This window comes from Euprymna scolopes, chromosome 29 (assembly GCF_053919585.1).
Source record: "Euprymna scolopes isolate OS-2025 chromosome 29, ASM5391958v1, whole genome shotgun sequence".
In the NCBI taxonomy this organism is placed as follows: Eukaryota; Metazoa; Mollusca; class Cephalopoda; order Sepiida; family Sepiolidae; genus Euprymna; species Euprymna scolopes.
This window is the reverse complement of record NC_136510.1, coordinates 4174212-4200977: the sequence shown is the minus strand read 5'-3', so window position 1 is coordinate 4200977 and position 26766 is coordinate 4174212.

The following is a 26766-nucleotide window of genomic DNA, read 5'->3' as shown; positions in this document are numbered from 1 at the left end:
GTCGCCGATCTGATAGGTCCTGAACTGTCAGCTCAACTTCAGCCTCTGTTACATCGACGAAATGTTGCATCCCTCTGCCTGTTCTACAAGTACTTTAACGGTGAATGCTCTGACGAACTGCAAGCACTTATGCCCCTCGACGTAAATACCCCCGACAAACCCGACAAGCAGCCTAATCCCACCCCTTCACAGTACAGATCCCTAGATACAAGAGAGCCTTCTACTCCAGTAGTTTCTTCCCCATAACAACTAGACTTTGGAATTGCCTTCCGGGTCCCTGCTTCCCCAACTGTACTGACATGCAGAAGTTCAAGTGCAATGTGAATCGACATCTTGCTGCCCAACTTCCTACACAGTACTCCTGATGCTTATGTCCCTGATAGTAGCCCCCTACAACAAAGTGGCAATGTGCCTTGTTTGGGGTGAAAATGCAATAACAAATAAAAAAAAAATGAATTACCAAGTACTTTATCAACTATGCCACGGAGCGGAGAACGGTAGTCCAAAGAATTCAAATAATCTAAATAGTTTTGTCGGATATAATTTTTACGTTGTTCAGTATACTATGTAGGTTTAACGTAACATGATCTTCCTCTGCAAACAAACAAACAAACAAAAAGGCAGTTATTAGCATATTGCATATTTATATTTTGCAAAAGATCAGTTAAAATCAAACTATGTTATCTTGAGAATTTGCTACGAACTGAACAGGATATTTTATTAATAATATTAATTGAAAATTTGATAATATTCGAATAATTTTAGAAAAAAATTATGTGCAACTCTATTTTTTTGAATAGGAGAGAGGTATATCATTTACCTTCGCTGTTACATTTACTATACAAAAATACGTGTGCATTTTGCGATATTTCATTTCAAAGATGGCGATGAATAAAAGGTGGGGGTCATTCTTTGTAACATAAGTTTGTTACAGAATAAGGTGGCACTTATAAAGGGAAGGTAAAATTAATATTTAGTATAGTAAGAGGTTGGTGTAGTTTGCTTGAAGCATTGTCTAGTGTGTATACAAAGAAAATTCATAGAAGACAATACAATGGAGAAGTGTAACGGATAGACACGAACACATTAAGATATATAACGGTGGAATAAGTTACGCAGATTCATCTTTCATTAATAAATCATATTTGTATTTTTTTTTCTTATATTTTATACTTGCATTGTGTTTTTACTTGCGTCAACGTGGTCAGATGGAATTTCCGTGTTCTATAATATTTCGGGAAATTTTACCTTCGTCAAATATGTGTTCGGTTTTAGCTAAAACGTGCATACTATATGTATTACCTTCTATAAATGTCCTTTCTATATTTAGTATTGTAATGTCGGCACTCCCTGTCGAATGAAGGCGTCTTGGGGGGACAGACGCCGCTCAGAAATGAAAGAGATAATGTCTAGCAGGATTATCTCTTTAAACTTGAGGAAAGTAAAAAAAGGGGATCTTGGGTTTACTTTCGGCAGCTTCGTGACTCTCACTTTTCTTATTTTGTCCTTTAGTCCTCACATTCCAGGAGCGATGTTTCCGATAAAGGAGGAAGAACTGCTGTTTTCTGGGTTAAAATATATTCTAACACTTTTGATCTTGAACTAGTATTTTTAGTTCCTTACATCAAATGGCTTCATGCCTTGTCTGGAGAGATTTCCATAAAAAAAAACTGAACTTATACTATCACCGGGGATTTATTGAGTGGTCGATTGAATAATATTTTATTCACCTAACAAGTGGGAAGATGTCACTCGAAGGATTAGGGGTTGGGGAATAAGAAAGGGGCGGGACTGATTGCGGAGTTCTTTTTCGCCTTTTCTTCTGTCCGTCGGAAAGGCTGTAGTAAGGTATGACTGCGTGCGGGGTTGGGGTTAAGAAAGGGGAAAACGAACGCATGTCACTCTGATTAGGGTGAGTCATATCTGCCTTAGCAACAGATGGTTCCCAGGTTGGAAATGTGTCATGGCTTCCGTGGAAGACAATTACAAAAGCGTCCCAATCACAACACGCGCGTGCGTGCATGGCAAAGAAAGACAAAATGACCATAGAGGGAGAGGAGGGGACTGATAGAAACTGTTATCTTGTTGGCCGTATATCGTCGACTCATCCATTCTTTTTAGGTCAGAGTTTTTGTTTTATTTCTTTCTTATTGTTTTTTTTTTCTAAGGATAAAATGAAATAAAATATTGCTTTCACTTTGTATGTCTTTTCTTTCTAGATCTTTTTCCCAACATCATTTTCTGTCTTTCTTTATTCAACATAATCATTTTCTTTCTTTCTTTATTCAACATAATCATTTTCTTTCTTTCTTTATTCAACATAATCATTTTCTTTCTTTCTTTATTCAACATAATCATTTTCTTTCTTTCTTTATTCAACATAATCATTTTCTTTCTTTCTTTATTCAACATAATCATTTTCTTTCTTTCTTTATTCAACATAATCATTTTCTTTCTTTCGTTTTTCTAAGAAATATGCTTATGCTAAATAGAGAAATGATTCCCCTTCCTTTCTCTCGTTTTTTTCTTTTTTTTTTTACTTATATTTTCTTTTGCTTTCTAAGAAATATGATAATATATGTATATATACATACATATATGTGTGTGTGTGTGTTTGTGTGTGTGTGTGTGTGTGTGTGTGTGTGTGTGTGTGTGTGTGTGTGTGTGTGTGTGTTGAGAAGAAAGTTCTCGCGGAATTTTTAATTTTGATTTCAAATGATTTATTTTCAAAGAAGTTTTCGTTATAATAACTTTACTTTATATATTATTTTAAAGAGCGGTTTTTGCTCTATTTTATCGTTTAAATTGCAATCGTTTTAAGACAATTAGGTCTTCTTTTCAGAACGTTTAATACAAGATGGAAAAGGGCAAATTCGCACAATTTTTTTATTTCAATTCAAGCTAGGTGAAAAGCTGCTGAAATCAGCTCGCGATATCAAAGAAGCTCTTGGCACAGGAACCACTTCTAAATGCTTATAACAATGGTAGTTTAAGACATTTCGTGGCGGTGATGAGGGTGTTAAAGGTGATGGGTGTAGTGGTTTGCCATTGGATGTTGACAATGATCAATTAAGAGCCTTAGTCGAAGACAATCCACGCACAACTATTCGAGAACTTGTTTCTGAATTAGACGCAACGTATACGACGATTTCCAACCACTTGAGAGAGTTTAGAAAAATAAAACAAACTTGGTACATTGACTCCTCACGAATTGAACGACAAAAAAAAAAAAAAAAAAAAAAACACGCCGTTATAAAGTGTCATCTTTACTTCTTTTTACGCAACAAGAACGACCCGCTTCTCGACCGGATTTTATGCAAAAGAACGAAACCGTTTCTCGACCGGGTTGTGACTTACAATTAAAAGTATTTCTTTATGACAGACGTCGATGCTCAGTTCAATGCTTAGACGTCGATGAAGCTCTACAACACTTCCTGAAGCAAAAATTGCACCAAAAGAAAGTCATGCTGACTGTTTGATGGTTTGCGAACGGTCTTAGCCATTACATGATAACATGATAAAAGGCTCTTATCGCTCTTGCGATTTGTGCACAACTTACAAACTAGTAGATAGTCTGTAACAAAAAAAGAAAACCGGTTTTCATCAAACGGAAATGGAATCATGTCTTTTCTAGGGTGACAATTTTATCGTTCCACTTTGTATTCGCTTTCTTTCTGTTTTTCTGTTTAGGAAATGCAAAATATAATGTTGCGCCTATGGTAGAATAAAATCACCAGAATTTTTCTCCCTATAACGTTTTTTAGGAGTTTCATACAAATATTTCACCGGCATTTTCTTTGCAGTTTTACCAGTCTTCCCTCTTGCATGTTATAGAACGTTGTATCTCACACACACACATATATGTGTGTGTGTGTTTGAGATACAACGTTCTATAACGTTCTATACAACGTTCTATATGTGTGTGTGTGTGTGTGTGTGTGTGTGTGTGAGAGAGAGAGAGAGAGAGAGAGAGAGAGATACAACGTTCTATAACATGCACGAGGGAAGAATGAAAATCTTGGACAGCTAGTATAAACACACACATATATATGTGTGTGTGTGTGTGTGTGTGTGTGTGTGAGAGAGAGAGAGAGAGAGAGAGAGAGATACAACGTTCTATAACATGCACGAGGGAAGAATGAAAATCTTGGACAGCTAGTATAAACACACACATATATATATGTGTGTGTGTGTGTGTGTGTGTGTGTGTGTGTGTGTGAGAGAGAGAGAGAGAGAGAGAGTGAGATACAACGTTCTATAACATGCACGAGGGAAGAATGAAAATCTTGGACAGCTAGTATAAACACACACATATATATATGTGTGTGTGTGTGTGTGTGTGTGTGTGTGTGTGTGTGTGAGAGAGAGAGAGAGAGAGAGAGAGAGAGAGAGAGAGAGAGATGCATTCAACAAGTTTCCAGACTTTTGTGTATGGACACTTGTATTGATAGTAAACATATGAAACTTTAGTCCCCTTCGAAGTAATTGCAACGCACTTGTTGCACCGTTCAAACAACTTCTGGAAAGCTCCATGGAAGTCCTTTTATGTGATTATATGAATGGCTCTCGTCACAAACCCACTTTTATCTCCCCAATTGTCTCATAACGACAGCCTTTAAGGTTTTAATTGAGCTTAGAGAATAACCAAAAGTCACAGGAAGCAAGGTCTGAACGATAGGGAGAGTGAGGAACTGTATTAGTGTTCACCTTGGTACAAATAATATGTGACGAGGATGGAGTTGTGGACTGGTGCATTGTCCTGGTGTGTTGTACTGGTGTATTGTACTGGTGTATTGTACTGGTGTATTGTCCTGGTGCATTGTCCTGGTGTATTGTACTGGTGTATTGTCCTGGTGTATTGTCCTGGTGTATTGGCCTGGTGTATTGTCCTGGTGTATTGTCCTGATGTATTGTCCTGGAGTATTGTCTTGGTGTATTGTCCTGGTGCATTGTCCTGGAGTATTGTCTTGGTGTATTGTCCTGGTGCATTGTCCTGGTGTATTGTACTGGTGCATTGTCCTGGTGTATTGTCCTGGTGTATTGTCCTGGTGCATTGTCCTGGTGCATTGTCCTGGTGTATTGTCCTGGTGTATTGTACTGGTGTATTGTACTGGGGCATTGTCCTGGTGTATTGTACTGGTGGAAATGACACTGACCCGATTTGAAAACTGTTGTGAACTTCCTTAAAACCTCAACATAATATTCCTTGTTGACTGTTTGTCAAGTGGAAACTCAGTGTATATAAAACACGCCTGTGCTGTCAAAAGAAAAAATGGGGGGGATCATCATAAGTTTTTGGGTGGATTTGGTCTGTCTGGCCTTCTTGAATCTGGATGAGCTAGCATGCTTTCACTAGGAACTCTGACTTTTGGTCTCTGGGTCATAACAGTACTTTTCGTAGCAGGTCACCAGAGCATCAAAAACTGCGGGATCTGAATTGATCAACTTGACTATCTCCCTGCTGTTATGACAACGTCTTCCTATCTGATATTCTCTGAATATCATTGGGAGAAACTTCGTGCAAACCTTCCGCATTTTCAATTCCTCACGAATAATTGTGTACAGTTCCCACACTGACATGAAACTGTGCACTTATTGTCCCTATAGACACATGACGGTCCTTATCCATGAAATTCTTTATTTGACCAATCAACTCTGGAGTTCTGACTTCCTTACTCCTCCCACACCTCTTATCATCCTTCACAGACTCCTTTCCTGCCTTGAATCTTTTATGCCACTACAAAAACTGATGCTTGATTCATGCAAAATGGTCCAAAAGCAGTCTGAAGTATTCCATACGTTTCTTCGGCACATTTTTTCAAAGTTTTAAATAGAAATTTATTGCATATCGTTATTCCAAAGTGTATTTTTTGAAAATCACCAGCTGTGACCATCAGGCTTAGTAAGGTATACACACACATACATATATATATATATATATATATATATATATATATATATATATATATATATATATATATATATATATATGTATGTGTGTGTGTGTGTGTGTATGTGTGTGTGTGTGTGTTTACATGACAGAAAAGAATAAACACTAAGATAAATGTATACGTATTTATATTTACAGATAAGAAAAAGTGCTGAAATAACTAAGAGTGTCTGATTAAATGTTATTCTAACAACATTGAAGCATGTCACGAATCAAAGACGCATGAGACCTATGAAAGTTTCTGCGAGGACAAATCGTGATTCAACGTGAAGGTACTCTTAGTCAACGCAAAATAGCAGAACATGATTTAATACCCCTTTCTGCTGTTTATAGAGTGATCGTACAATTCACAAGAGAGAACAAAGAGTTCACAAAACCTAATCCACATCGCCTCGATGTTGAAGAGGATCCTCGGTGCACAGACTCTGATATTGCAACACAAGCTAGTGTCAGTCCCAGAACAGTTGTTCACAAATTGCGCTACTATGATTAAAATGCTAGCAGGAAGCCTCTTCTTCATCCTGCCAATATCAAGGGCAGAAAAGATTGGACTCGTGAGCTTGTGGAGAGATCTATGACTTTTTTTATCAATGGCATTTCCTCTGGTCACAATTTGCATAATTTATCGACAGAGGAAGGATATGGGTATGAAGGCTCCCTCAGAAAGAGTTTTGACATAAAAAGACTGAAGCCAACGCTGAAACACAGGGTTTCTCGGTTATGGTATCAGGTCCAATTTGGAGTGATAGGCGCTGAGTGCGAAACCCCCACCAATTCTGCTAAATATGTTTCAATATTACATGAAAGATTCCTACTATAACACGATCAGCCGGTCATTGTCGTGCGACCGGCCCACGTATAACACTAAATTTCTTAGAAACGGTCCAATGAAGATGTGAAGATGGCCCAGTCATTAGGGTCTGCGCATCAAGAAGAAAATCGTACCTGAGATGTTGGATGTGGGTGTGTGGCTCCTTCATTCTCTCAAGATGACATCTTCTCCCTGGTGGCATTCTGATTGGAATATTGATGATTCTTCGTCCTTCGAACCGCCTCGTTGTTTAATAGAGACATTTATGACAGACACAGGAAAAAAAACACACACACAACACGACACAATCGTAACATATATATAACATATATAACATATATAACATATATATAACATATATAACATATATATAACATATATAATATATATATAACATATATAACATATATATATAACATATATAGAACATATATAACATATATATAACATATATAACATATATAACATATTTAACATATATATAACATATACACCATATATATAACATATATATAACATATATAACATATATACAACATATATAACATATATAACATATATATAACATATATAACATATATATAACATATATATAACATATATAACATATATAACATATATAACATATATATAACATATATAACATATATATAACATATATAACATATATATAACATATATATATAACATATATAACATATATATAACATATATATAACGTATATATAACATATATATAACATATATAACATATATATAACATATATAACATATATATAACATATATATAACATATATAACATATATATAACATATATAACATATATATAACATATATAACATATATATAACATATAAACCATATATATAATATATATAACATATATAACATATATATAACATATATAACATATATATAACATATATAACATATATATAACATATATAACATATATATAACATATATATAACATATATAACATATATATATAACATATATAACATATATATATAACATATATAACATATATATAACATATATAACATATATATAACATATATATATAACATATATATATATACCATATATATAACATATATAACATATATATATAACATATATATAACATATATATAACATATATAACATATATATAACATATATAACATATATATAACATATATATAACATATATAACATATATATAACATATATAACATATATATAACATATATAACATATATATAACATATATATAACATATATAACATATATATAACATATATAACATATCTATAACATATATAACATATATATAACATATATAACATATATATAACATATATATAACATATATATACCATATATATAACATATATAACATATATATAACATATATAACATATATATAACATATATAACATATATATAGCATATATTTAACATATATAACATATATATAACATATATAACATATATATAACATATATAACATATATATAACATATATAACATATATATAACATATATATAACATATATAACATATATATAACATATATAACATATATATATGACATATATAACATATATAACATATATATAACATATATAACATATATATAACATATATAACATATATATAACATACATAACATATATATAACATATATAACATATATAACATGCATGAAACATATATATTACATATAACATATATAACATACATGAAACATATATATAACATATATATATAACATATATGAAACATATATATAACATATATGAAACATATATATAACATATATATAACATATATAACATATATATAACAGATATATATATAACATATATATAACATATATATAACATATATATATAACATATATAACATATATATAACATATATGAAACATATATATAACATATATGAAACATATATATAACATATATATAACCTATATATAACATATATATAACATATATGAAACATATATATAACATATATGAAACATATACATAACATATATAACATATATATAACATATATAACCTATATATATATAATATATGAAACACATATATAACATATATTTAACATATATGAAACATATACATAACATATATAACATATATATAACATATATAACATATATATAACATATATGAAACATATATATAACATATATATAACATATATGAAATATATATAACATATATAACATATATATAACATATATAACATATATAACATATATATAACATATATATAACATATATAACATATATATATTATATATATATAACATATATAACATATATATAACATATATGTAACATATATGAAACATATATATAACATATATGAAACATATATGAAACATATATATAACATATGTATAAAATATATATAACATATATATAACATATATGAAACATAATTAACTATGTATTGTACATTATGCATAAAAGATATATTGAACAAACAATTTACACTTGATAATCTTTCAAATTAAACTATCCTAACGAATGATGGGAGGAGTGGGAGGGGGGCTCACCCTCCTCTCATTTTCAAAGGGACAGAATATACGTGCTCATCTCATGTTGTCCGAACGAAAAAGAAGCCTATAGAGGAAAGGGAATTCTGGGGTTGCATTACTGTGTATCCTTCCGCCTACAGCCAAATTACCACCCGGCCATGCTGAAGAGTGTGTTAACAACCGTGGCACTAAGATATAGTGCCACACTACCAATATTCTCAAGTGGTAAAATGAACTTTTAGAATTATTGCGTCAGACATGGCAAGAAATTCCCAAAGATGATATTCGTCAACTGGGCAATGGCATGCCTAGAAAGGTCCTGGCATTTAAAACAGCAAAGGGAATGTTGGCCAAGTATTAGGTATTAATTTTGTAACAATTTAATTTTGATTTTGTTCTATAAATTATGTTTATTGAAATAAACGGTTTCTATGAGTGCCTACTGTTTTCTGTTATGTTTTTGTGTGTGTAAAAATACTTCAGAAACATCCCAATTATATCATAGACATTTTTTAGGAATCATATGACTTCTAAAAATTGCCATTTATTTTCACCAGCTCTCATACACTTTATTCCGAGAAAAACATCTGTTTTGTTTGCAGGAAACATATTAACTCTCTCTGATAAGTTATTTAGTGTTTATATGTCATTCAGTGAAACATGTGTAAGACAAAACAACATATTATGAAAGGAAAAATATAAATAAATAAATAAATAAATATATATATATATATAGATTTGGATGTAAACTACAAGAGGGCCCGGCCTTGCCCTTCCGTTTAATACGCTTAAATATGATATTTTAATTTGTCCAGATTTCGTATATATTAATATAGCGTCGTGATGTCAAAAGTTAAAAAAAAGTATTTGAATGCCATCAACTAGAATCGAAACCGAAAGCAAACTGTAGCATTCAAAGCTGGTGATGTTACTACTGTACCAACGTGACACGCAACATGGACGGATTAAAATTAAACTAAGATGAATGTACAAAATGTATAACGATTTTTTTTTTCAAGTTTGACCTTTTTTGACGCCTTAAAAACTATTTTAACCGGTTAAAGAACGGTCCATAAAACCCCACAACCATTTGAGGCTCCTACAGCTACTCTGCGACTTTTAGTTTCAGAAGAAATTGTTTGAAAATACGGAGAGAGATAGACAGACAGACAGATATAGTGAGTCTTATAAATTATATATATATATATATATATATATATATATATATATATATATATATCAGTAGTTTACATTCCAATATATATATATATATATATATATATATATATATATATATATATATATATATATATATATATATAGTAATTTATAAAATATATATGGCGATTAAGCTACACTGAATATTCTGCGTTTCATCCACTATAGGATTCGTGAGGCTTATGCGCATAAGCCTGACGAATCCTATAGTGGATGAAACGCAGAATATTCAGTGTAGCTTAATCGCCATATATATTTTATAAATTACTAACTAGCTCTACCTACGTATTGAGCACTTTTGAAGTAAATACTTAAAGTTTACGCATAAATCTATACTTTCGTATATTAGGTTTATGTGAGTAAATGAAGTAGTTATATATATATATATATATATATATATATATATATATATATATATATATATATATATACACATTTTGTCTGGGTTCCATCCTCGGCTTGGGAGAGGTGCTAGTCTAGCGGCATTTATGAGTTGTCATACAAGGAAACAGGAATGTATGTCGATGACTACAAATATTTTAAGCCCCCCTCTTTGGGTAGAGCACTGTCGTAAGTAATCTCACCCGCTTCTTAATTGGCTGAAAAATGCGACGCTCGCTCTTTGTTTATAAACAAGCGGTTCGAGCACTGTAAAAGTGGTGGAGGGATGTTTGTTTAGACATTTGGCGAGATTATTTACGGGCGCCGCTCACGTGGGTCGATCGTGACTGTCAACGCGATGGTTCTGGGTTCAATCCTCGTCTTTGAAGAGGTGATAGTCTAGCGGCACTGATGAGTTGTGATACAACGAAACAGGACTGTATGTCGATGATTACAAATGTGTGTGTGTGTGTGTGTACGTGCGTGTGTGTATGTGTGTGTGTGCACGCGCGAACGTATGTGTGTGTGTGTGTGTGTATGTGTGTGTGTGTGTGTGTGTGTGTGTGTGTGTGTGTGTTCACGCGCGCGTGTGTGTACGGAGATTTCCAGGTTATTTTACAATTGATCCCGAGGCCCCTAACGGCCGCGCTTGACTGATGTCTCGTGGGGAAAATTAGGTAAATACAACATTAATACACACAACAAAGTCGGACTTGCTCCTTTGATATCAAATAAAGTGCCACGGCTCTCCTCCATCGATTCAACTTCGTCCATCTGCTGCCGTACTCATGCGGTAAGCATTTGTAGGTCAAGTCCGTTTTTTCCCACCCAGGGCCGCACTCCTCACCGCCATCTCCTGCTCCGTTCCCTCCCCCCGACGTTACGATAGAATTTGTCAGCGGTACACCACCACCACCACCTCCACCACCACCGTCGCTTCTTTTTGTGTGTGTGTATGCGAGCGGCAAGCCGTCTCTGGCTGTAGTGGCAGGCAGATATCGTGTCACGTGTGAAAGTCTTAAATCACAAAATAACGCCGTCCGGGCCACAGGTAAACCGTTGAAAGGATTGCATGACTCACGGCTTTGGTGCGAAAAATAGAAAGAAAAGAAAAGGACGAAGAAACACAGATCAATCACGGACGGATCCGAGCACAAGGCTGGGGGAGGGGGATCGACATTGGTGGCTGATAAATGTTCTCGTGATTTGTTTTTTGTTTGTTTTTTTTTTTAACAGTTTCAACAATGAGTGAACTAGTTTGATAATCATGAAATTATCGTGAGCGAAGACGTTTCCTGTAGTGCAACGATGTTGAACGTGGTCCACGACAGAAAAATTTTGGGGGTCCACAGCTTTATTTGGTTATTAAATTTTTTTTCTTATATCTTTGATTTAAGACATTTAAAGTCAAACAAAGTGTAATATATATATATATATATATATATATATATATATATATATATATATATATATATATATATATATATATATATATATATATATATTTGTATATATATTTGTATATATTGGAAGCAAGTCATTATTCAAGCACGTCTGATTGAGCACGACAGAGTTATTCTTTTTCCCAATTTTTCTGGATATCTTTTCCATTCGCCGAGCAGTCTTTTTTATTACAGCTGGCATACTGTATAAAATGGCGCACAAAAGTTGTTGTTCAGCCATATTCTTCTCAAGCGCTTTCTATAGGGTCCATTCAATTATCATCAGGAGCGATTGTTGTTGTTATCGTTTTCTTTTTCTTTTAGGCTTAGTGTAATTATAGTTTTTTTTGGGGGGGGGGTTATAAAGGTGGATGCAGCAAGTTTAGGGGCGAATTATTTTTATTTTTAATTTCGATTTTCTTATTTTGTATATATATATATATGCTAATATTTTCTCCCTTGAAGAGATGGTAGACATCGAAATCCTATAGGATAAGGAGTTATAATATTTCAAATGTATTCTTTGTCTTACATAGATTAATAAAAAAAAATCTTTGGATTTGAAATTCAAACATTTCACGTCATAATTTTTTAAATTTAATGAATGGCTAAAATTTGATTTATTTGCTCTATCTTGTATATCGAGCAATTTTTATTTAGGTGGGATAGTACTTATAGAATATTACTGCCAATAATATTTTGTAAAACTTATAATCACAGGTTTCCATACCAGTTGATTGTTAGAATATATATATATATATATATATATATATATATATATATATATATATATATATATATATATATATGATTGTTGAGCTGGATTAAATCCGACGACATGAAATAAAATGGAGGTGGAAGGACCTGGATACTCAACGTTTCGCCCGATTTATGCGGGCTTCTTCAAGAGGGATGGTCAATGACCATCCCTCTTGAAGAAGCCCGCATAAATGACCATCCCTCTTGAAGAAGCCCGCATAAATCGGGCGAAACGTTGAGTATCCAGGTCCTTCCACCTCCATTTTATTTCATGTCGTCGGATTTAATCCAGCTCAACAATCATATATATATATATGGTGTAGGGTAGAGGTAGTACCTTTGAATCTCTGGCTGCTGCACCCAATAGGGTAACCAGAGATCACTGGTCCTCACCCATCTCCTAAATCTTTCACTTGCTAGCTCCAAGAGCTATACCCTGGGTACTGGTCTCAGCAGGCCTGCCAAATCTTGTGAGGGGACGGAGTTGGTACAGCATCGCTAAGCAATGTGTCCACTAGACTGAACTAACAGTTAGAGTCAAGGACCAAGAAATAGCTGGTATGGTACCCAGCTGCACAGAAAGCTTACCAGGGTGGATCAGGCCCTTTAGTGTTGGCTCACAACTGATCTAGGAGATGGAACACTCTTACAAGAAAATCCTGCGATCGTTTTATCATCTGACGTGTGGCACATGTGTGCACCTGTGCAGGCCATGTTAATCCGATGGAGAGAGTGCACTTTGCTCAGCACAAGCAATGATCACTCAAAACAAATCAAAATGCCGGTTGTTCAGTGAACAATTTTCAATCATTTAAACCTAAGGTTTGGTACATCGATATGTACTTTTTTTCTTTTTTCAACTAATAATAAATTAATAAAACCCTGTGGCGATGATGGGATTGTGATGGGAACAGGTGAAGGGTGTAACTGGTAGTTCCTAGCATGAACATTGCACATAGGTGGTGGAAGGTAGATGGCCGTTTTTCACAACACCCGCAAGTAAATGTGAGACTCGTGTCCTCCTTTCATAACAAAGCAGCCCTTTATAGGATGGCACTGCTTTCCTCTTCATAAAAGGTGACTCACAAATTGTTTACTTGCTCATGTCCCTGTCATCAGGTGCAGATGTCTGGGCGTCCAATATTTGCACCCAAATCAAGAATAGAAACAAAATACATGGAACGAATATGTCCATTGCGACTTGCAATGTAAGAACACTCCAGGAAAACAAAAAGAACCCTGAACGAAAAACCGCTATCATAGCACGTGTGTTAAGGCATCATAGAATTTCTGTTGCAGCTCTTTCTGAAACTAGGTTTGCTGATACAGGACAACTAGAAGAAGTTGAAGGTGGATACACTTTTTATTGGATTGGAAAACCAAGTTCTGAGAAACGTGAATCTGGCGTTGGTTTTGCCATCAGGAATGATATTGCCAAAAATATTGAGTCCCTGCCCGTTGGTATAAATGACAGACTTATGTCCTTGCGCATTGCAGTAGGAAAGGACAAGTATGCCACATTTTTTAGTTGCTATGCATCTACACCTAATTCATCTGATGAGCTAAAAGAAAGGGTTTACTACTCTTTACGCGAACAAATCAACAAGGTCTGTATACAGGATAAGCTGTTTGTCTTGGGTGACTTCAATGCTCGTGTGGGGAGTGATACACAATTTTGGAGAAATGTCATTGGTTCACATGGAATTGGTAAAGTCAACTCAAATGGTGTTCTCTTATTGTCCCTTTGTAGTGAATTCGATCTTTTGCTCACTAATACAGTGTTTCAGCTGCCTAATTGCAAGAAAGCCAGTTGGAAACATCCCCGGTCTAATCATTATCATCTCATTGATTATGTCATTGTACGTCGTTCTGATAGACAAGATATAAATTTTAAACGCTCTTACAGCATCGGGGAATGTTAGTCAGACCATAAATTGATCTGCTCCACAGTCAGGATGAAACCAAGCGCCCTGTTCGAAATCAACGTAATTCTTCCATCAAGAGAATTGATGTAGGTAACTTGAAGGTTAAGGAGATAAGGCACTCATTTCAAAAGGCTACTGATGAAAAGCTGTCCTCCGTTGTATGTGGGAATCATATTGAGGCATCTTGGGGAGAGTTTAAAACTCTAGTGTATGACTCTGCCAAAGAGTCATTAGGATATGTTCGAAGGAAAAACCAAGATTGGTTTGATGAAAATGATCCAACTATCGTCCCACTGCTCAATAACATGCATCAAACCCATCAAGTATGGATTACTGACAAAAATTCTTCAGTGAAACACAAGGCTTTCAAAATGGTCAAAAGGTTGGCACAATTTCAGCTCCGGAAAATGAAACAAAACTGGTGGGAGCAGAAAGCTGAGGCCTTACAAGATGTGGAGGATAGGTGTGATTTTAAATAATTCTACCAAAACCTCAAGGGGGTGTTTGGTCCCATTTTAAGGGGGACATCTTCAATATTTTCGTCGGATGGCATTCTCCTCACTGATAAGAAAGAAATTACTAAGCGCTGGGCTGAACACTTTTAAAATGTTTTAAACAGAGAATCGACAGTGGATCGAGGAGTGATTGATGGTATTCCTCAGAGGCCAACCATCGAGGCGCTTGCTGATACTCCATCCATGTCGGAGATTGAATGGGGTGTAAAGCAACTTTCAAATGGTAAGGCTCCAGATGATGACGGCATACCTGCAGAAGTATACAAATGTGGAAGCCAACTGTTAATCAGGAAACTAAGTGCCCTGTTTTCATTAATATGGGAACTTGGTACCGTGCCACAACAGTTCAAAGACGCGTCAATTATTCACCGGTTTAAGCACAAAGGAAATAAGTGTGAGTGTGATAATCATAGAAAAATTTCTCTTTTGTCTGTTGCTGGTAAGATTCTAGCTCGTGTAATCCTAAGCAGACTCAATGGTTCAATCTGTAAAACTGTGCTCCCAGAAACCCAGTGTGGTTTTAGGACAGGAAGAGATACTGTGGACATGATCTTCAGCCTTTGGCAACTACAGGAGAAAGCGAGGGAGCAGAATAAGGACTTGCTTGTCACATTCGTTGACCTCACAAAGGCATTTGATACCGTCTGTAGGAATGCCCTGTAGACTGTTTTGAGGAGGCTTGGTATTCCGGACAAGATGTTGAATGTGATTGTCTCCTTTCACTGGGGAATGGTGGCGACAGTACGATCTGGCTATAAACAAAGTGAACCATTTGAAATGTCAAATGGAACTAAGCAAGGATGTGTCCTTGCTCCGATCCTATTTGCTCTTTTCTTTTCGGTGATGCTTGAGACAGCTTTCAGGAACAACTCAGGAGGCATAGGTGTTGAGTATCGATCAAGTGGAGAATTATTTAACCAGCAACGGTCTTACAATTAGCATAAAAATGACTGAAATTATTCACCAGCCAAAACCAAACGCTACGTCCTCTTCACAACCAGTGGTATATGTTGATGGTGAAGCTTTGAAAACAGTATCTTCTTTTACATATCTCGGATCTGTTGTGTCTGATGATGCAAAATTTGAAAAGGACATCCAATGTAGAATTAATAAAGCTAGAGAGGCATTTGGTAGGTTGCAACACAGACTCTGGAACAGCCACGATGTGTCTCTAAAAGTAAAGGTGGCAGTCTACAAATCTGTTGTTCTGACTACTCTCCTGCATGGTGCCGAAACGTGGACCTTGTACCGCAAGCATATATATCAGTTTGACTCCTTCCATATGAGATGCCTGTGTTTTATTTGCCATATTGGATGGCAGGATTGTGTTCCGAATAGTGAATTACTGGAGAGATGTGAAATCACTGGTATTGAATCATTTTTGATCAGAATACAAATGCGGTGGTCGGGTCATCTTGTAAGAATGGATGACTCAAGAGTTCCTAAGAAACTTTTTTATGGGCAACTGACAAATTCTTGCCATCCAATACGGCGTCCCCTGCTTCGTTACAAAGATAAACTAAAAAACAAGCTGAAACGTTGTGGAATTTCTCTGAGTTCCTGGGAGAGTGCAACAGGGGATCGCAGAGAATGGAGGAAGATGGGTTCCCTGGGGACCAAAAGAATTTGAACATAACCGCCTTCGTCATAGGGACGCCTTCGTGCAAATATGAAGGCAAAACACAAGAAAAATCCACCTAAAAATAAATATGTATGCCACTGTGGTTTCAAAGCACGCATCAAAGCAGGGTTATCTGTTCACTCGAGAAGGTATTTTTGACCGACTAGCATATGAAAGTTCACCATCTGCGGAGGAGTGTGCCGGACGTCTACAGGATTGCAATTACGCATGTGGTGTCACAGAGCTTAGGAGCTGCTGAAGATTGCATACTGAACCCTCCATTCATCGACTTAGATGAGAGAATCCACCATATATATATATATATATATATATATATATATATATATATATATATATATATATATATATATATATATATATAGTCTTTTTGGAAAAAGAAATCCAGCAGAATTCTCAATTAAAGGGAAAATTCGAAATATAAGAGCGTATTTATATTTTGTGTACAGTAGTTGTTGGTACCGTCGGCTTGAATCTGTCTTGAAACCGACGGTACCAATGATTTGTCTCATCTAACAACTTTCTGTACACAATATATATATATATATATATATATATATATATATATATAGATAGATAGATAGATAGATAGATAGATGATTACTTATTTAATCACATAAATTGATATACGAAAGTATAAATTTATGCGTAAACTTTAAGTATTTACTTCAACAGTGCTCAATACGTAGGTAGAGCTAAGTAGTAAGTTATAAAATATATATGGCAATTAAGCTACACAGAATATTCCGCGTTTCATCCACGCCCCAGGCTTATGCCTGGTGAATATATATATATATATATATATATATATATATATATATATCGATAAATTTTCGTTATTTATTAATTTTTTTTTTTTAGAATTTTATAATTTAATTGTGTAATTTTGATTTTAGAAAATAGCAACAGATAAAAGGCCCTCCAGCAAAATTATAAAAAAGCTAAACAATACAATGACGACTTCTTTTTAATTTTTATTTATTGCGGACTTTTATTCTCATCTTTATTAGTTGTTGTTTTTCACGACGTTTCGGCCAACTATTCCTCTGGCCTTCGTCAGGTGGTAAAACGTCGTGAAACAACAACTAATAAAGATGAGAATAATAGTCCGCAATAAATAAAAATTAATAGAAATACTACTCATCTCAATAATGAATTCCAATTAAAATGACTTCTTTTTATTAGAATTTGTCAAACAAGTTGCGGTACAAGGTCCACGTTTCGGCACCATGCAGAAGAGTAGGCAGAACAACAGATTTGTAGACTGCCACCTTTACTTTTAGAGACACATCGTTGCTGTTCCAGAGTCTGTGTTGCAACCTACCAAATGCCTCACTAGCTTTATTAATTCTACATTGTATGTCCTTTTCAAATTTTCATTGCATGTTGTTTTGTCATGAGCAATGCTTTCAAGTTGGAGATTTACCAGAAAACAAAGGCATCCATTATCTGTTGGAAGAAATATTTTGAGTTAAAATTGAAAGTTCAAACTGTAAAATTAGTTGACTTCTTCACGAAAGTGAATGCTTTTCAGGTTAAATCATTAAAGCCTAATTTTATTGTGTCAGAAATGGTTGCTAAAGAGTGTGCACCACAAGGGTACACTGCTAGGTTGTGTGGGGGAACTTATTGGCAAGGAAGATGCAGCAGTGCTTAAAAAATACCAAAATGTCAAGAGCAACGGTAATGAGAAGGCAAGATTAAATGACCGAATATGTTCAAAACAAATTAATAGAAATTAAAAAAAAACAATTTTCAATACAAATTGATGAAACATCAATTCATAATCAAACACTTATGCTTTCATATATCACAGAATGACATCAGAGGAGAAATGATATTTTTTAAAGTTTGCCAGAGAGAACAATTGGAGGAGATATTTTTCAGAAGTAGACAATTATTTGAATAATAACAATATTCCATTGACTTTATTTAATTCAAATCAGTAAAGATGGTGCTGCATCGATGACAGGTAGGATTAAAGGTTTTGTAACACAAATGAAAACTGTTGCTCCTCATAGAATGCATGCACACTGCATTATTCACAGACAACATTTGGCAGCAAACAATTTGGATGGCAATATGGATGAAGCTGTTGATGCAACTATATCAGGAATAAATTTCATAAAAACAAAATTCCTTGAATGACAGATTATTTGTAAAAAAGTTTTAATATGAACAATTTAAAAACATCAAATTAAAAAATTGCTAATTCATACAAAATTTAAGTGGCTTTCCATCTCATGAAATTTGTTAGTAATGTAGAAGCTGTACTGGATTCTTAAAATTCAAATCTGAATCTGTTGACTCTATTAAAAAAACAAAAGACAAAAACAGAAAATTTTCGATCATCTGAATAAGAATGTAATTAAATCAAAAAATATTTTAACTCAGTTACATTTTTAGCTTTCTAACTGAAGTAAATTTGCAACTCCAAGAAACAAAATCTTGCTCACAAAAAATTAAAGGTTTTATATTTATAAAACCTTTAGTTGAAATAGTGGAAAACACAACTTGACAAGCAAGCTCTAACATTGTTTAACAATTTTAATAGCATCAACTCAAGTTCAGAATGTGTAATAGAATTTATTAAACATCTGGAAGGCCTGAAGAAAGATTTTGAGAGAATATATAAGGAAGTGATAAACACAACGCCACTGTGGTTTCAAGATTTCGCAAACTTTGAATCTGCAGATACTATGGAACCTGAATTAGTTCAAAAACTTCTGGATTTAAAAAAAAACATTCAAAGTTGTCCAGAAGTGTTCAAGATGAAGAGTTTGGAATATATTGAAATAAAATCAACAAATCCACAAATTTATTATTTAGTTTAGCTCATCATATAATTCTTTTCGATAACCTGGCTATTGCTGACAAGCGGGCTTTTTAGCTATTGCTGACATCTATACAAAAAAGAAAAGCAAAGTGTATGTTAATGAAAGACGAACGCTAAGATTGAAACTAAATAAAATTTTGGCTATTGACTATCAGGAATTGATAAAAAAATACCAAGAGAAAGTTGCACATTAAATACAACTTTTTAAAACATTTTTTTGTTGGCAAAATTTAAATACTGATTTGATTACAGTTATTAAATAAATGATTTTGTAAAATATATTTTTCAGTAGTGCAACATTTGAAAACAATTTTTTGTACATTTTAAAAACTGATTTTTTTAATCTATATATATAAAAATGTAAAGTTGGTTCGTTCTAAACGAATAAAACCATATTTCTACGTTACCAATTTATTTGAAATTTTCAGACAACCCATCTTTAGAGTCGAGGTATGTTTTTATGTTATTAAAATAAATTTACTTCGCGAATTATTGAAATATTAAAATATTAAATAAAATAAATATATTTTTTAACCGTTACTGCGAATATGTTCTGTTGATAAAACTGAACTTCCGGTTCGATTCATTTCACAGCCACGAATTGACGAAAGATTTCATTTTCTGTTAACTCGATAAATAAAAAAAAAAACATATTTCATTTGTTTATCTTTAAAAATTTTTAATTTACACATCTTTTCTTTATTATATAAGGCCCAAAAAATGTTTGTCGCTTGCTTTTTTAGTTTTTTTTTTTTGTTTTTCTATATAAGATTACTCATGCAGAGAGTGATCCGTGCTGAAATAATGTTATTATTTAAAAAGTCATTCTTAACATGGGGAGGGAAGGATGTTTTGTACCTATTCTGTACTTTAACCTTACAATTGAATAAATAAATAAATAAAAAAACATATCGTAAAACGTTATTTAAACGTGGAAATATGATTTAAAAATAGCGCGCATCGCTCTCTGCATTAGCACCATTTTTATTTATTGCGGACTATTATTCTCATCTTTATTAGTTGTTGTTTCACGACTTTTCGGCCAACTATTCATCTGGCCTTCATGAAAAGAAGTAAGTCCTTTTATAAATGTTCAGTAACTTTTTCCTTTTATTATTCTTAAAGAGTAAAACTTTTCTTATCCATGAAAGGAGTTAAGCCTACGTAAATAAATGTTTGTACACGTGACAAATTATCAATAAATGGTTTAGTTACTTTTTTTTAAAATTATTTATGAAAAGAGTTAACGTAAATAATGTTTGTAAAAGTGCGAAAGGCGACGTTGTACAACCATCACTCCCATGCTTAATTTCTATACTTATAGGTTTTTGGAATTTTTTTTTCACTGGATTATTATTGATTGGACACTAATTAAACAGATCATTAAAAAAAATGTAAAAAAGAAATCATTATTTCGACATTTGAAAGTGGTGTGGTGCTCACTTTTTAGTTACAATGTTCTGATAAATCAGTCACCCATTTTGTAAGCAAAAACGCGGTATATCAAAACCATAGAAAGTAAAAATAATGAGTCTCTACCGCATTTGTAAGTCAGAAATATATTTGTTTCTCAAAGAAAAAAAATAGATTGAACAGGACTTTTTTATTGTTTTTATGAAAATAAAGTTTCGAGTTTTTTTATTATTATTATTTTTTTTTACTTATTTAGTCAGTTTGTGGGTTTTTTTTAATTGTTTTTATGAAAGGTAACTCACCTTTCATAAAAACAATTAAAAAAAAACCCACAAAAAAAACTTTTGTTTGTTTTTTTTTTTTAATTTTTTTAAAGTATTATAAATTTCACTAACATGCTGGAGAAATGTTTAATAATTTGGTATCTTTTTAGATTAGGTCCACCTCCACAATTTTCCTTTCAATGACGACATTTATAGGTTTCCGAGTATGCTGAACACGTAAATCGCATTGAAATTTTGCGAAAATAAATAGTTGTATTATGCATTGTATTCTTCGGCGGCCATCTTTTTACGTGCACACGCGCCATAAACAAATACACACACGTCAAAAAGATGGCCGGCAAAGATTACAATGCATAATACAACTTTTTATATCTTGATAACTACTTATTTCTGCAAAATTTCGATGCGATTTTCGTATTCAGCATAGTCGAAAACCATTTCAAGTCGTCATTTAAAAGAAAATTGAGGAGGTGGACCTAATCTAAAAATTTACCAATAATTTTTAATCCCGTACGCCTCCCGATACATTGCTTCGTCAACATGCGACCATTTTATATCTCCCGAAGACACTTCCGTATTTAGAAAAAAATAAATAAATAAAAAGTGACCGATTTACCAGAACGTGGTAACTAAAAAGTGAGTACCCCTTTCAAATGTTGAAATGATTTTTTTTTTCAATTTTTTTTCATAATCTGGTTAGTGTTCAATCAATAATAATCCAGTGAAAAAATTTAAAAAAAACTATCAGTATAGAAACTCCACCACGTAAGTTAAAAAAATAAAAAATGTTACGTGCACATGCGTTAGCCTTGACTAGGGGGTACTAAGCGAACGACCATTAAATAATTCTGCGGGTCGCCATGGAACTCAACGCCCAAGGAGTACCAAAATAGTTTTCATTATCTGAAGAAATTTTTTTTCGAAAAGTGGGTGATCACTTTTCCATCTAAATTTAACTTAAAATGAGCACCAACTTTCTGGCCACATGAGGAAGGGGCATTTATTTTCGTGATTATTGGCTTAAAGGTTTTTTGACAAGGCAGTTTGCTACGCGAATGCATATTTAACAGTTTTCGTTTATGCTCACGCATAGCATAAACAAAGGTAACGTCTGTGAAATGGAAAATAGTCCCAGAGTTCAGGGGTTAATACCATGCAAAAGAAATCAACAAAAAGACTTTTTAGCCAAGAAATACACAGAAAAAAGAAAAAAAAATAGCATCCATTTTTTTTCTATCGAATTCATTTTCTGTTTTTATTGAAAACTATTTTCCCCCGGATTTTTTATATAATTTTCCATTAAGGGCCGTGCGTCTCACGTTCGTAAATAACAAAATTTCTTTTGTACATTTTTGTGTGCTAAAAACGAATCTGCAAACCGTTTCCGTCGCAAAAAAAATAGTTTTTATGATATGAAGAAATTACTTTTTCGAAAAAACGGCGATCACTTTTCCATGTAAATTTAACTTAAAATGAGCGCCCACTTTCTAGCCACCTGAGAGAGGGGGGATTTTTTCCCATGTTTATTGGCTAAACAGCTTTCGTTTATGCTCACGCATAGCGTAAACGAAGGCTACGGCTGTGAAAGTTCAGGGGTTATTACTATGCAAAAGAAATCAAACAAAAAACTTTTTAGCCAAGAAACATAGAAAAATTCCCCTCTCTCAAGTGGCCAGAAAGTGGGTGCTCATTCTAAGTTAAATTAACATTCAAAAGTGATCACCCACTTTTCGAAAAAGTAATTTCATGAATATCATGAAAACTTTCTTTTTGCTCCGGAAACGGTTAGCAGATTCGTTTTTAGCACACCGAAATCTACAATAAAATATTTCCTTATATATGAACGTGAAACGGGCCTTAAAGTAAAATAATACCGGATTTTTTTTAGCTGATTTGCCGTTTAGTTGTACAAATATCCTCAAACCATGTAATCACTAAAAGGGACTTTTAAAAGTCGCCACCTGTATCAAGCAAAAGTTTAAAACCACCGATTATATGCCAGCCTACGTCATGGTAACATATATTGAGTGAGTTCCTAACAGTATTTTGTATAGTTTTTTTAGTTTAAACTTATTTTCCCAAAATTTCCCCAAACTTAACGTGTTCGATACAGTCTGCCGCCATTTGTATTTTTGAAATATACCGATAAATACTGCATGTTTTTGAACCGATTAAACATTATACATTACATGAAAAACACTACAATCTTATCCAGTAAGATAGAACATTTACGTTTCTTTCCTTTGTTAACATTTATTTGTTATATATTTATTTTTTGACAACTTCTTTGTATCTGTGTTTAGTAATACAAACCCTTTTCATTTAATGTAACGTTTAGTCGGCTCGAAAAACAGTGTTTATTGGTGTATTTGAAAGCTACAAATGGTGGTGGACACTGTTGATTACTTTAAGTTAGAGAAAGTGAGTTAAAACTAAAAAAACTATACAAAATACTGTCAGAAACCTACCAATTATGCCAGCCTATGTCATGGTAACATATATTCGGTGAGTTTCAGACACTGTTTTGTATAGTTTTTAGTTTTCAACTTACTTTCCCAAACTTAACGTATTCAACAGAGTCCGCGACCATTTCTGTTTTGAGCCAATTAAACATTTTACATTACATAAAAACACTAAACAATTATCCAATTAGGTAGAAACGTAAATTACCTTACCTTTGCTTTCATTTATTTGTTTTTGGACAACTTTTTCGAATCTGTGTATAGTAACCCCCCTCCCCCCACCATCAACCAAATATTAATTATTAACTCACATTTTTGTAAAAAAAACAAAAAAAAAGAGAACATTTAGCGTTTCAACATTTTTGCTACGTTCGGCTTCATCTACTGATTGTTGGTCAAGTCCAAAACATGAATGATTGACAGAAACTCCCGAGAATCCAGATCAAATTATGCAAGAGTACCATTTTTTTCAGTTTCACCTTCTTTTTCACTTTTTGCAGTGAATTACTGTACTAATATAAGAAACATGCATTTCCTCTTTTAAATTTTTCCATTACACCAAATTGAGCCACTGCAATGCGTGGCAGGGTACAGCTAGTCATATATAAAAACGTTGCTTTATTTTAATCGCTTCCCTGTTTGTTTGTTTTTCACTCGTGAACAGAACGCAACGTAACTTTATTTTAGTAATGTACATATTTTTGATTTTTTCTTTTTTAATCCCTCGATACAGCTTTGAAAAGGCGAGGGCGAAACCGGTCCGCTGACTCCCCTGTTATTTACCTTTCCTGTTCTTTCTCTTATTTTATTTTTTATTATTTTAAACCTGTTTTATATCTTTTACTTTTAATAATGAATACAAGTCTTCATTTTATGATTGCAATATTTAATTTGTATAATTGCAAAGTATCATAATATATATATGTGTATATATATATATGTGTGTGTATGTATGTGTACGTACGTATGTGTGCATGTGTGCGTATGTGTGTATGTGTCTGTGTGTGTTTGTGTGTGCGTGTATGTGTATATTTGTGTATGTGTGTGTTTGTGTATGTGTTTGTGTGTGTATGTGTTTGTGTGTTTGTGTGTGTATGCGTCTGTGTGTGTATGCCTGTGTGTGTGTGTGTGTGTGTGTGTGTGTGTGTGTGTGTGTGTGTGTGTGTCTTTCATTGAACTGCAGAGATAATTCCTGTTTGTTTCTCTTGCGATCCGGTTTTTTTTCTATTGTCGGGCCAATCTTCGAACTCTCTATTCGAGTGTAAAAAGAAAATTGCCATAGTCGCGAAAGATTTCAACTTCCATGAATCGTTTTCAGTCGAGTGATGAATTTAAAAACTTGCGTTTAGTGAATGGGAGAGTCGCACACTTAAGTGCTTTTAACGATTTTAATGGACTTTTTCAATAAATTCACTAAACACAATTTTTTAAATTCATCACTTGCCTGTAAACGACTCATAAAGTCGCAAACGTTCGTTGCTCTGGCAACTTTCTTTTTATACTTGAACATAACGTTCGAACATTCTCCCACCAAATTGAAACAAAACGGATCGCAACTTCAAACTAATATAAATCACAGTATTTATATATAGAAAATGTAATCCCAACCGAATTAAAAAAAAGCTCAATGCGCAATAGAGAGTAGAGCTTATTATAAGAGAAAAAAATTAAAACTTCAAGTTGAACTTTACAATCAAATATTATTGTCTGATTGAATACTCCAAAAAAACAATTTACAAAATCCTTATTCTGCGGAGTTCCAAAGAATGCTATTCTTGTTATTCTTCTCACCAGAGGACATAAAGAAATCAGCAAATTATATTTGCAGTAATGCTAGAATTTGCTGGTTATGGCATTAAGTGAAACCTCAATTTATTGTAGTTATAAATCGCCAAATAAAAAAAAAATGAAACAATGTTAGATATGTAAAAATATATATATAAAAACAAACAGTGCATAATATTTCAGCTTGCATAAAACTCCTCTCAAGTTGATCCAATATATATATATATATATATATATATATATATATATATATATATATATATATATATATATAGTATTATCTATTGATATTTACAACTATGAATAAAATAGGTTTAAGGCTTCCAAAATTTCATACAAAGATACACCTGAGGAAGGGACTACATCGACCGAAACATTGTGAAAAATGACACTCAAGCTGAGAACGTGAATCCGAATAAAAAAAAATGTTTAAAATAATTATTTTGTTTTTGCTATAAATTTGCTATATATATTTATTGTCGAGACGCCTACTAATTAACATAGGCGGGTGAGTGAGATATATAAAGGTATCAATCACCAATACTGGGAGAGTCCGGCAACCACCGTTAAATAGGCAAGACGCTTATGTTGCCTCCAGTAAGACATGCAACACGCCACCTGCCGAAATATCTCCAACTGAAGTATAGCTGAAGACATGTAAATATGTATATAACTTTTCTTCCTAATATACTATTGTATACCTTTACTTTCGTGTTCTTGTTAATTATTTGTGCAGACACAACAATATTGTTGACAGGTTCAAAAAGAGTCTCAAATCTAATACGTCCCTCAGAGGGGTTCGAACT